Genomic DNA, 10,815 nt, shown 5'->3' on the forward strand with positions numbered 1-10,815 from the left:
TTATTGGGTCCGTGACCATCCAACCCTTATTTACCACTGAGGTCATCTTGTCACTCTTTTGTTGCTGAGCTTTTTTCTGCATAGCAGGAAATGAAAACTTGTAGTGTATTTTTTTGTTGTTGTTGTCATTTCCACTTTCAAATGAAAAACGTATCAACCCCTACAGAGATGTCCCTTCATTATAATCCACATAATTATTCCCATTTCTTGTTGCTGCACGATTATATTTCTGCTGTAGCAAACTGGCTCAAATTAAGGTCCTTCGTCCTTGTTAAGGTACATATAATCACCAAGTATGCAAGTAATCATCTATGCATAGTCACTTTAACTATACCTACATGTACATATTACCTCAATTACCTCGACACCGCCGCCCCCGCACATTGACTCTCTACTGGTACCACCTGTATAAAGCCTCGCTACTGTTTTTTACACTGTCATTTTACAGTTTTATTTTATTTATTTACTTATCTATTGTTTACCTAATACCTATTTTTTACTTAAATATTGCACTGTTGTTTAGGGCCCTGTAAGTAAGCATTTCACTGTAAGGTCATTTTGGAATGCTTTTTCTAAGATAAAAATAGATATGAAAAAACATTGGAATCCTATGTCTAGGCATGAAACTGGTTGTTTGTCAAGAGCGGGACCACATGTGTGTCAAATCAAATGTTGTATTCGGGGCACGTGACAAATAAACTTTAATTTGATTTGACACACATGTGGCCCCGCTGTTGACAAACAACCAGTTTCATGCCTAGACATAGGATTCCAATCCAAAATGACAACACCATGACTTGGCCACATGCAGTGACAGCTCAGAGCTGTCATTGATTGAAAGGACGTGGTCGCCATAACAATGTGATTGACAGGTGCCACAATAATGTCAAAAGAAGGGTGGAGTGTTGAAGAGCTAAAGTCCACTCTGGGTCAACAAAGCACGTTTGAGACGGTGCTCAGCGTCTCAAACAAAGCGTTTGCTAAATGGCATCTATTATATAAACACAGAAATAACTGCGTTCTTATGACAAGGTTGTGATGTACAGTACAATGACCGCAGAGACACCCTTTGACAAGAAGAAAAAAAGGGACTTGTAAATCCAAGATGTTGTCCAGTTAAAGTTGGATAAAAGTTCTGTCTTCCGACAATGTGACTGAAGGCAATGAGGTCACTGCTGGAGAGTTTGTAATAGGTCAGGGAAAAACCTTACTGAGTCTTTAAAAAACACATGATTGATTTTGCATTCCAATCCTTGGTACGGATTCCTGAGTGGCAACATGCCTTCCTGAGGTCATAGAGCCAGCCAAACCAGCGGTTGCCCATACACTCCCTGTTCCACTTCACAAGACAGATCCAGCACCACTCAAACTTACACTGGGCAGGGGGGCACACCATGTGCATACAGACCCCTGGGACCACAGTATAGAAACACAACATTACAGACAGGCAAGAAAGAGAAATCTATTATATAGTGAGAATGAGAAAAAAATGTAGATATATAACCTAATGTGTATGTATTGGAACAAGGATCAGAGAATGGATGGAGAGAGATGGAGTGATGGAGAAACAGAGTGCCTTTACCACTCTTCTCCACAGGAACTTTGCAATGTGGACATGGGCATCTATAGTCTCATCTATAGTCTCCTGGGAGGCATGCTCCCACTGAGCCTGAAAAGCTGTTATTTTCCTGGCACCACACTCCCAGAGCCCTCAACTCCTCCCTGTAGGCTGTCTCGTCATTGTTGGTAATCAAGCCCACTACTATTGAGTTGTCTGCAAACTTGATGATTGAGTTGGAGGCGTGCTTGGCCACGCATTTCTGGGTGAACAGGGAGTACAGGAGGGGGCTGAGCACACACCCCTGTGGGGCCTTAGTGTTGAGGATCAGTGGAGTGGAGGTGTGCGGAGTGGAAGTCCAGGACCCAGTTGCACAGGACGGAGTTCAGACCCAGGGCCACACTTGTAATACAAGCCATGACGAGTGTGTTTCAGAGTGTTCCCTCACCAGTGTTGAGATACTAATGCTGGTTATGTCACAGTAGGGGGGCAGCAGAGACAGTGCATCAGTGAGCAGCACATAGGTGATTGGCTCAGTTACCTGCAGAGCTCCTCCTGTGACAGGTGCTGACGTCACACCACATTCCCCCTCATGGAACCCCTCCTTACAGTCACAGCAGAACACAAACTGCAAGGAGACACACAACACCTTGCCTGAATAATATTATAAATGTATTCACACTGAAAACCTGAACTGGGATCCATCTTAATTGTCTATAGTGGCTCCCTTTCCTTTCCAATGGATGTCAGCCATTAATTTGCTTTCATCAGTCAAGTTCCATCACGTCACTGCAGATGAGGGAAACGAGTCGTGGAGAGGAAGCCATATTTGCCTATTGAGATGCACCCCTGGTTTCAAGGCATAATGACTGGCTGAATCTTCTCCCACAGGTTGTATACAAGTTCCTAAGATAGACACTGGGTGGTGCTATCTCTCTATCCTCCCTCACGAGCAGCAACCCAACCTGCATGTGAAAGTCTAGAAGATGCTTTGTATTTTTAGCTCGACTGGAGCGCAACAGTGATTTTGCACTTCATCAAAGGGTCTGGAGTTTTGAAGGAAAGGGGGGCTTGTTGTTGTTTTTTCCTTATACTATCAGCTGTTTTTAAGTGTGACAGATAGCAGCTCTCCTCTCAGGGTCTGGGTGACAAACGGCGCTTCGTTTCCAAACTCCTGCATGGCGCCGCCTGTGATGAGACGAGGGGCGCTTCTGACAGGCTCTTTCTTCCTCCCCATCCCCCGTTCTTTCCCAGTCTTCCCTCAGATGAGCCTCCATCACTATCTTCGGCAGAAAACTCTGAACAGTCACTTCATCAAACCCCCGAGCTTGTCAAAGACAGACAGCGATGTGCTGCTCAGCCCAAATGTGGGACTCTCAGGACTCAACACTATACTAAACTGTAGCACGTTGACCTGATTGTCTGTGAAGTACTTTTTATTTTTTTATTTTTTTTATTTTACCCCTTTTTCTCCCCAATTCTGTGGTATCCAATTGTTGTAGTAATTACTATCTTGTCTCATCACTACAACTCCCGTACGGGCTCGGGAGAGATGAAGGTTGAAAGTCATGCGTCCTCCGATACACAACCCAACCAAGCCGCACTGCTTCTTAACACAGTGCGCATCCAACCTGGAAGCCAGCCGCACCACCATGCACCTTGGCTAGCGCACACTGCTCCCAGCCCGCCACAGGAGTCGCTGGTACGCGATGAGACAAGGACACCCCTACAGACCAAGCCCTCCCTAACCCGGGCAACGCTACCGGACCTCCCGGTCGCGGCAGAGCCTGGGCGCGAACCCAGGGACTCTGATGGCACAGCTGGCGCTGCCGTACAGCGCCCTTAACCACTGCCCCGTGAAGTACTTTCTAATGCCCTACTGCAACATTCACAGTAGCTTGTCTTTTTACCTTTATTTAACTAGGCAAGTCAGTTAAGAACCAATTCTTATTTTCAATGACGGCCTAGGAACAGTGGGTTAACTTGTCAGCTTGGGGATTCAAACTTGCAACCTTTCGGTTACTAGCCCAACGCTCTAACCACTAGGCTACCCTGCCACCACTAGGCTACCCTGCCGTCTTAAGTCTCACTTCAGCAGAAGCGTCATATCACTATAACAAACTCAAATTGAAAACTGTTTGACGGCTGGAGCCTATCTACAAAAGCCTATGACTAGGGTTCCGTTTTTCCTGATCAGGTCACTTGGTCAGCAAAAAAAAGACTAAGTATTTTTCTAGTTAAGTTTGGTTGGGTGGAGGGTGAGGGTGGGGGTGAGGTTTGAGGGTTGCGTTGAGGGGTTGAGGGCTGGCCAGTGGGTGGGTTGCACGGCTGGTACAGAGACAGAGCTGCCCAATGGAGTGTGGAAGACACACGAGAGGGTGTAGCAAGGGATACAGAAGGGCTCCGGTGGCTGATAAACCCATTTCCCCTCGCCTCCCTCCACCGAGCAACACAACGGATCACAGTACCCCAGACAGAACCCTCAGGGGGCAAACATACACACATACACAGGCACAAAAAAATACATGGTCACATTAACACATAGGAACACTAACAGGCCCTCACGCACCCGCCCATTGGCCTGCTGGGTGTTTAGCCTTTGGAACACCCACCCACCTGTCCAGACAGACAGACAGACAGACAGACAGACAGACAGACAGACAGACAGACAGACAGACAGACAGACAGACAGACAGACAGACAGACAGACAGACAGACAGACAGACAGACAGACAGACAGACAGACAGACAGACAGACAGACAGACAGACAGACAGACAGACAGACAGACAGACAGACATAGTTTTGTAGGTTCAGTACACTGCAGAGTCTGTCTCAGTACAGAAGCATGAAGGTTTGAACTAAGTGTGACAGCAGCAGCGCGAACTCATCTAAATGAGTGCATTCTAGTGAAGCTCTAAGAAGAACTCTGTGAGAGAGCTTACTGATGAAGTGCCAAAGACATCCCCCTTCTGCCCTCCCTGACACCCTTCCTTTCTCTCCATCTCCCTCTTCATCCCCTTCTCTCTCTCATAAGAAGAAAGCCTCTGACTCTCACACAGTCATGTCACTTCAGACACAAGACATAAAGACACTCTCTTGCTGTACATCTGCTAACGAAAATGACACCGACACACAAAAGACTCAAGGGAATATTGCATGGTTATCTCTCTAACAGAAACAGACACACACACACATACACCCACACGTACAAACACACAGTACATGATCACCCACACACACCCTGCAGTTCACCCTATCCAGCCCTAAAGACCTCCCCTGATTGAGTTCAGACTCTGTGCTAGGGCCTGTCCCCCGGCTAATTGCAACCGAGAGCCGGCTGGTGGATAAGACGAGGACCTGCACAGCCAGAGAGACAACCAGTCCTATTCCATGTTTACAGGTCGCCTCTCCTGACCACAGTTTCTATTGGCGCTTACGGCTGCAGCCTGGTCCGCCAGAGCCTATCTGAGTTGTACTTCCTGCCAGAGCCTATCTGAGCTGTACTTCCTGCCAGAGCCTATCTGAGCTGTACTTCCTGCCAGAGCCTATCTGAGTTGTACTTCCTGCCAGAGCCTATCTGAGTTGTACTTCCTGCCAGAGCCTATCTGAGTTGTACTTCCTGCCAGAGCCTATCTGAGTTGTACTTCCTGCCAGAGTCTATCTGAGTTGTACTTCCTGCCAGAGCCTATCTGAGTTGTACTTCCTGCCAGAGCCTATCTGAGTTGTACTTCCTGCCAGAGCCTATCTGAGCTGTACTTCCTACCAGAGCCTATCTGAGTTGTACTTCCTGCCAGAGCCTATCTGAGTTGTACTTCCTTCCTGCCAGAGCCTATCTGAGTTGTACTTCCTGCCAGAGCTGCAGCAGGGGGCTCCTAAAGCCAGCTCACAAACACTAGCAGGGAGGACATAAAAAGGACAGGGAGGGGGGCGATATTGATTTATGTATGTGGAGTCTGTGAGAGAAGCCAGCTCACCAATATCCTACTGTCTTGAGCACATCAACCCCCCCGAAGGAGGACTGCATCACTGGGAGTGTTAAAGTGACAGGACTTCCCTCTTATAGTAGCAGCCTGCCACCTATAAAGGGTTTATCTGCTTCCCCCAGACCTCTGGATGGACTGGAAGGCACGTAAGCGAGTGGGCCATCACACACACACACACACACAGGCATAGGCTCAAACTCCTTCTTTCTATCTCTTTCTCTCTTTTTAAAACAGCGGTCTTGAGTGACGTATATCTCTTTGAAGGCAAGGAGACTCCTGTGGCTCCAATAAAATAACCTTGTTTCCATTAGTGGAGCCAGAGAGAGAGAGACAGAGAAAGGAAAAAGTGTGTGAGAGAGATGTAATGATGATGTTGATGTTTGCAAACATGCAATCAGTCAGCCCTAATGAATGGTGAACTACATCCTAATCTTTAATCGACTGGCTAATTACAGAACATCATGCAAATTGTGTCATAATTACATCTTAATTGTACTATGATTGCATTTGCGTGATGGAGGGCAGGGAGGGTGTTGCTGATGGAAACACCAATCCGAGAAGAGATGAGGAGGGGCCAAGGGTCAGGGTATCCAATCTAAATGAAGGGCAGTGAACAATAGATCCAGTGTCTTTTCATGTGTTGTGTGCTTGCGCGTGTGTGTGCCGCTCCCTGCATCCCAAACCGTTGCTGATCAGACACTGGATCATCCTTCTGTCGTCCTCAGGCAGCAGGCCTGCTCCACAGAGGGATGGACACAACACTCCTCCCATCTGGAGTAGGCACTCCTCCGCTGCATACCGCTGGTACCCCTTCTGCTGATACACACAGAGAGAGATTCAGTAGTTACTTCATTAGTTATTTATGGATAAATGAGAGAAAGATATAAAAAGAGAGAGAGAGAGAGAGAAAGATATAAGAAGAGAGAGATATAAGAGAGAGAGAGAGAGAGAGAGAGAGAGAGAGAGAGAGAGAGAGAGAGAGAGAGAGAGAGAGAGAGAAGAGAGAGAGAGAAAGAGATAAGAAGAGAGAGAGAGAGAGAGAGAGAGAGAGAGAGAGAGAGAGAGAGAGAGAGAGAGAGAGAGAGAGAGAAAGATATAAGAAGAGAGAGAGAGAGAGAGAGAGAGAGAGAGAGAGAGAGAGAGAGAGAGAGAGAGAGAGAGAGAGAGAGAGAGAAAGATAAGAAGAGAGAGAGAGAGAGAGAGAGAGAGAGAGAGAGAGAGAGAGAGAGAGAGAGAGAGAGAGAGAGAGAGAGAGAGAGAGAGAGAGAAAGATATAAGAAGAGAGAGAGAGAGAGAGAGAGAGAGAGAGAGAGAGAGAGAGAGAGAGAGAGAGAGAGAGAGAGAGAGAGAGAGAGAGAGAGAGAGAGAGAGAGAGAGAGAGAGAGAGAGAGAGAGAGAGAGAGAGAGAGAGAGAGAAAGATATAAGAAGAGAGAGAGAGAGAGAGAGAGAGAGAGAGAGAGAGAGAGAGAGAGAGAGAGAGAGAGAGAGAGAGAGAGAGAGAGAGAGAGAGAGAGAGAGAGAGAGAGAGAGAGAGAGAGAGAGAGAGAGAGAATGAGAGGAAAGAAGAATGAAAGAGCAAAAGAGAGGTACATTCACGCACAAGCACATACACATTATACAGTTCATACACACAACCACAGACACACACACAGCATTATGACCAGACACATATTCATGCTAATTGTTTCTGTGACAAAGGCTAATTGCCTTCATTAATGCATGCCTCAATCACATATCTGCATAAACGGCCAGCTCTGGGAGGGGCTTTTAACCATCCAGTTCACACAACTTAAAGGGATAATTCAAGAATTTTTAAATGAAGCCCTTTATCTACTTCCCCAGAGGCAAATTAACCTGTGGATACCATTTGTATGTCTCTGCGCGCATTTTGAAGAAAGGAGCAACTAGTGTTAGCACAATTGCTAACTAGGTTAAGCACAATGACTGGAATTCTAGCATGCTAGTAGATGCCATATACTGAGAGTCATTTCGGTAGGTCTCGTGAACCTACCTCTAAATTCCTCCATACTGGATGCAGAGACATAGAAATGCTATCCATGTGTTAATGTGTCTCTCGGGAAGTATAAAGAGCTTCATTGCAAAAATCCAGAAGTATCCCTTTAAGCTTACAAAATGTAGCATTTTACTGAGTGATGGAGCCACAGGGCACCCTTAGAGTTGATTAAGTATTCCGATTTAGAATTCAAAGCCATGCCAATGACTCATGCAATAGAAGCATTGTTTCATTAGTTCATTGTGGAAAACGTGCTAATGCTGTGTTGGAGTTAATTGAAATCGTGTTGAAGAAAGTGTGTTTGCCTGAAGAGTGTCAGGAGTGAATGGCAGAAAATAGGTCCAGATTTGAAATTAGCCTTGTTTGCATAGCGATGAAGAAAAGAGTATCTCACCAATAAAAATGACCATAAGCCTGCTTTTCTATTTTATGCCATTCACTCCTGACACTCTTCAGGCAAACACACTTTCTTCAACATTATTTCAACTCTTCAACCTTATTTCATTTTACTCCAACATAGCATTACCGCGTTTTCCATAATAAACCTAATGAACTACTGAAACAATGCTTCTATTGCATGAGTCATTGGCATGGCTTTGAATTCTAAATCTGAATACTCAATCAACTCTAAGGGTGCCCTGTTCAACTATTGCTGTAGACATACTATTCTATCCACGTATTCCTCAGATAAAATATATATTGTATCCACATGCTATCCATAATGTCTATACATCCCATCACACATACATACACACATATATATATATATATATATATATATATATATATATATATATATATATATATATATATATATATATATATATATATATATATATATATATATACAGTACCAGTCAAACGTTTGGACACACCTACTCATTCAAGGGTTTTTCTTTATTTTGACTATTTTCTACATAATAGAAGAATAACGAAGGCATCAAAACTATGAAATAACACATATGGAATCATGTAGTAAAAAAGTGTTAAACAAATCAAAATATATTTTATATTTGAGATTCTTCAAAGCAGCTGCCTTGATGACAGCTTTGCACACTCTTGGCATTCTCTCAACCAGCTTCATGAGGTAGTCACCTGGAATGGATTTCAATTAACAGGTGTGCCTTGTTAAAGGTTAATTTGTGGAATTTCTTTCCTTCTTCATGCGTTTGAGCAAATCAGTTGTGTTGTGACAAGGTAGATAGATACCTATTTGGTAAAAGACCATGTCCATATTATGGCAAGAACAGCTCAAATAAGCAAAGAGAGGTGACTCTGCATCATTTGTCATGCAGGTGAAAGAGGACCCAAAAGCGACTTGGCGAAAACAGAGTCTTTAATCCAGTAAAGTAAATACAATCAAAAAAACACAACTTTCACTCGAAAAGACGAGGACAAACTGGAGACTCGATCTTGAACAGCAGGTGAACAGCAGGTTGCCTCGGGAAGGCACTTGAACCAAACAGACTCAGACACCTGCTCACCACGCAGCATCTGAGGAAAACACGACACGACAGGGCGATACACAAACACAGCACGGTGAATTCTAGACAAGGAACCGACAGGGCAGAAACGAATAACAAGGAGAGAAATAGGGACTCTAATCAGGGAAAAGGATCGGGAACAGGTGTGGGAAGACTAAATGATTGATTAGGGAATAGGAACAGCTGGGAGCAGGAACGGAACGATAGAGAGAAGAGAGAGCGGGAGAGTGAGAGAGGGAGGGGGAGAGAGAGGGATAGAAAGAGGGAAAGAACCTAATAAGACCAGCAGAGGGAAACGAATAGAAGGAGAAGAACAGGGACAAGGCATGATAATCAATGACAAAACATGACAGTACCCCCACTCACCGAGCGCCTCCTGGCGCACTCGAGGAGGAATCCTGGCGGCAACGGAGGAAATCATCAATGAGTGAACGGTCCAGCACGTCCCGAGACGGAACCCAACTCCTCTCCTCAGGACCGTAACCCTCCCAATCCACTAAGTATTGGTGACCCCGTCCCCGAGAACGCATGTCCATGATCTTATGTACCTTGTAAATAGGTGCGCTCTCGACAAGGACGGGAGGGGGGAGGGAAGACGAACGGGAGTGCGAAGAAAGGGCTTGACACAGGAGACATGGAAGACAGGATGGACGCGACGAAGATGTCGCGGAAGAAGCAGTCGCACAGCGACAGGATTGACGACCTGGGAGACACGGAACGGACCAATGAACCGCGGAGTCAACTTACGAGAAGCTGTCGTAAGAGGAAGGTTGCGAGTGGAAAGCCACACTCTCTGGCCGCAACAATACCTTGGACTCTTAATCCTGCGTTTATTGGCGGCTCTCACAGTCTGTGCCCTGTAACGGCAAAGTGCAGACCTCACCCTCCTCCAGGTGCGCTCACAACGTTGGACAAACGCTTGAGCGGAGGGAACGCTGGACTCGGCAAGCTGGGATGAGAACAGAGGAGGCTGGTAACCCAGACTACTCTGAAACGGAGATAACCCGGTAGCAGACGAAGGAAGCGAATTGTGAGCGTATTCTGCCCAGGGAGCTGTTCTGCCCAAGACGCAGGGTTTCTGAAAGAAAGGCTGCGTAGTATGCGACCAATCGTCTGATTGGCCCTCTTTGCTTGACCGTTAGACTGGGGATGAAACCCGGAAGAGAGACTGACGGACGCACCAATCAAACGACAGAACTCCCTCCAAAACTGTGACGTGAATTGCGGGCCTCTGTCTGAAACGGCGTCTAACGGGAGGCCATGAATTCTGAATACATTCTCGATAATGATTTGTGCCGTCTCCTTAGCGGAAGGAAGTTTAGCGAGGGAATGAAATGTGCCGCCTTAGAGAACCTATCGACAACCGTAAGAATCACAGTCTTCCCCGCAGACAAAGGCAGACCGGTAATGAAGTCTAGGGCGATGTGAGACCATGGTCGAGAAGGAATGGGGAGCGGTCTGAGACGACCGGCAGGAGGAGAGTTACCCGACTTAGTCTGCGCGCAGTCCGAACAAGCAGCCACGAAACGGCGCGTGTCACGCTCCTGAGTCGGCCACCAAAAGCGCTGGCGAATAGACGCAAGAGTGCCTCGAACACCGGGATGACCAGCTAACTTGGCAGAGTGAGCCCACTGAAGAACAGCCAGACGAGTGGAAACAGGAACGAAAAGGAGGTTACTAGGACAAGCGCGCGGCGACGCAGTGTGCGTGAGTGCTTGCTTAACCTGTCTTTCAATTCCCAGACTGTTAACCCGACAACACGCCCATAAGGAA

This window comes from Oncorhynchus gorbuscha, linkage group LG06 (assembly GCF_021184085.1).
Source record: "Oncorhynchus gorbuscha isolate QuinsamMale2020 ecotype Even-year linkage group LG06, OgorEven_v1.0, whole genome shotgun sequence".
NCBI lineage: Eukaryota > Metazoa > Chordata > Actinopteri > Salmoniformes > Salmonidae > Oncorhynchus > Oncorhynchus gorbuscha.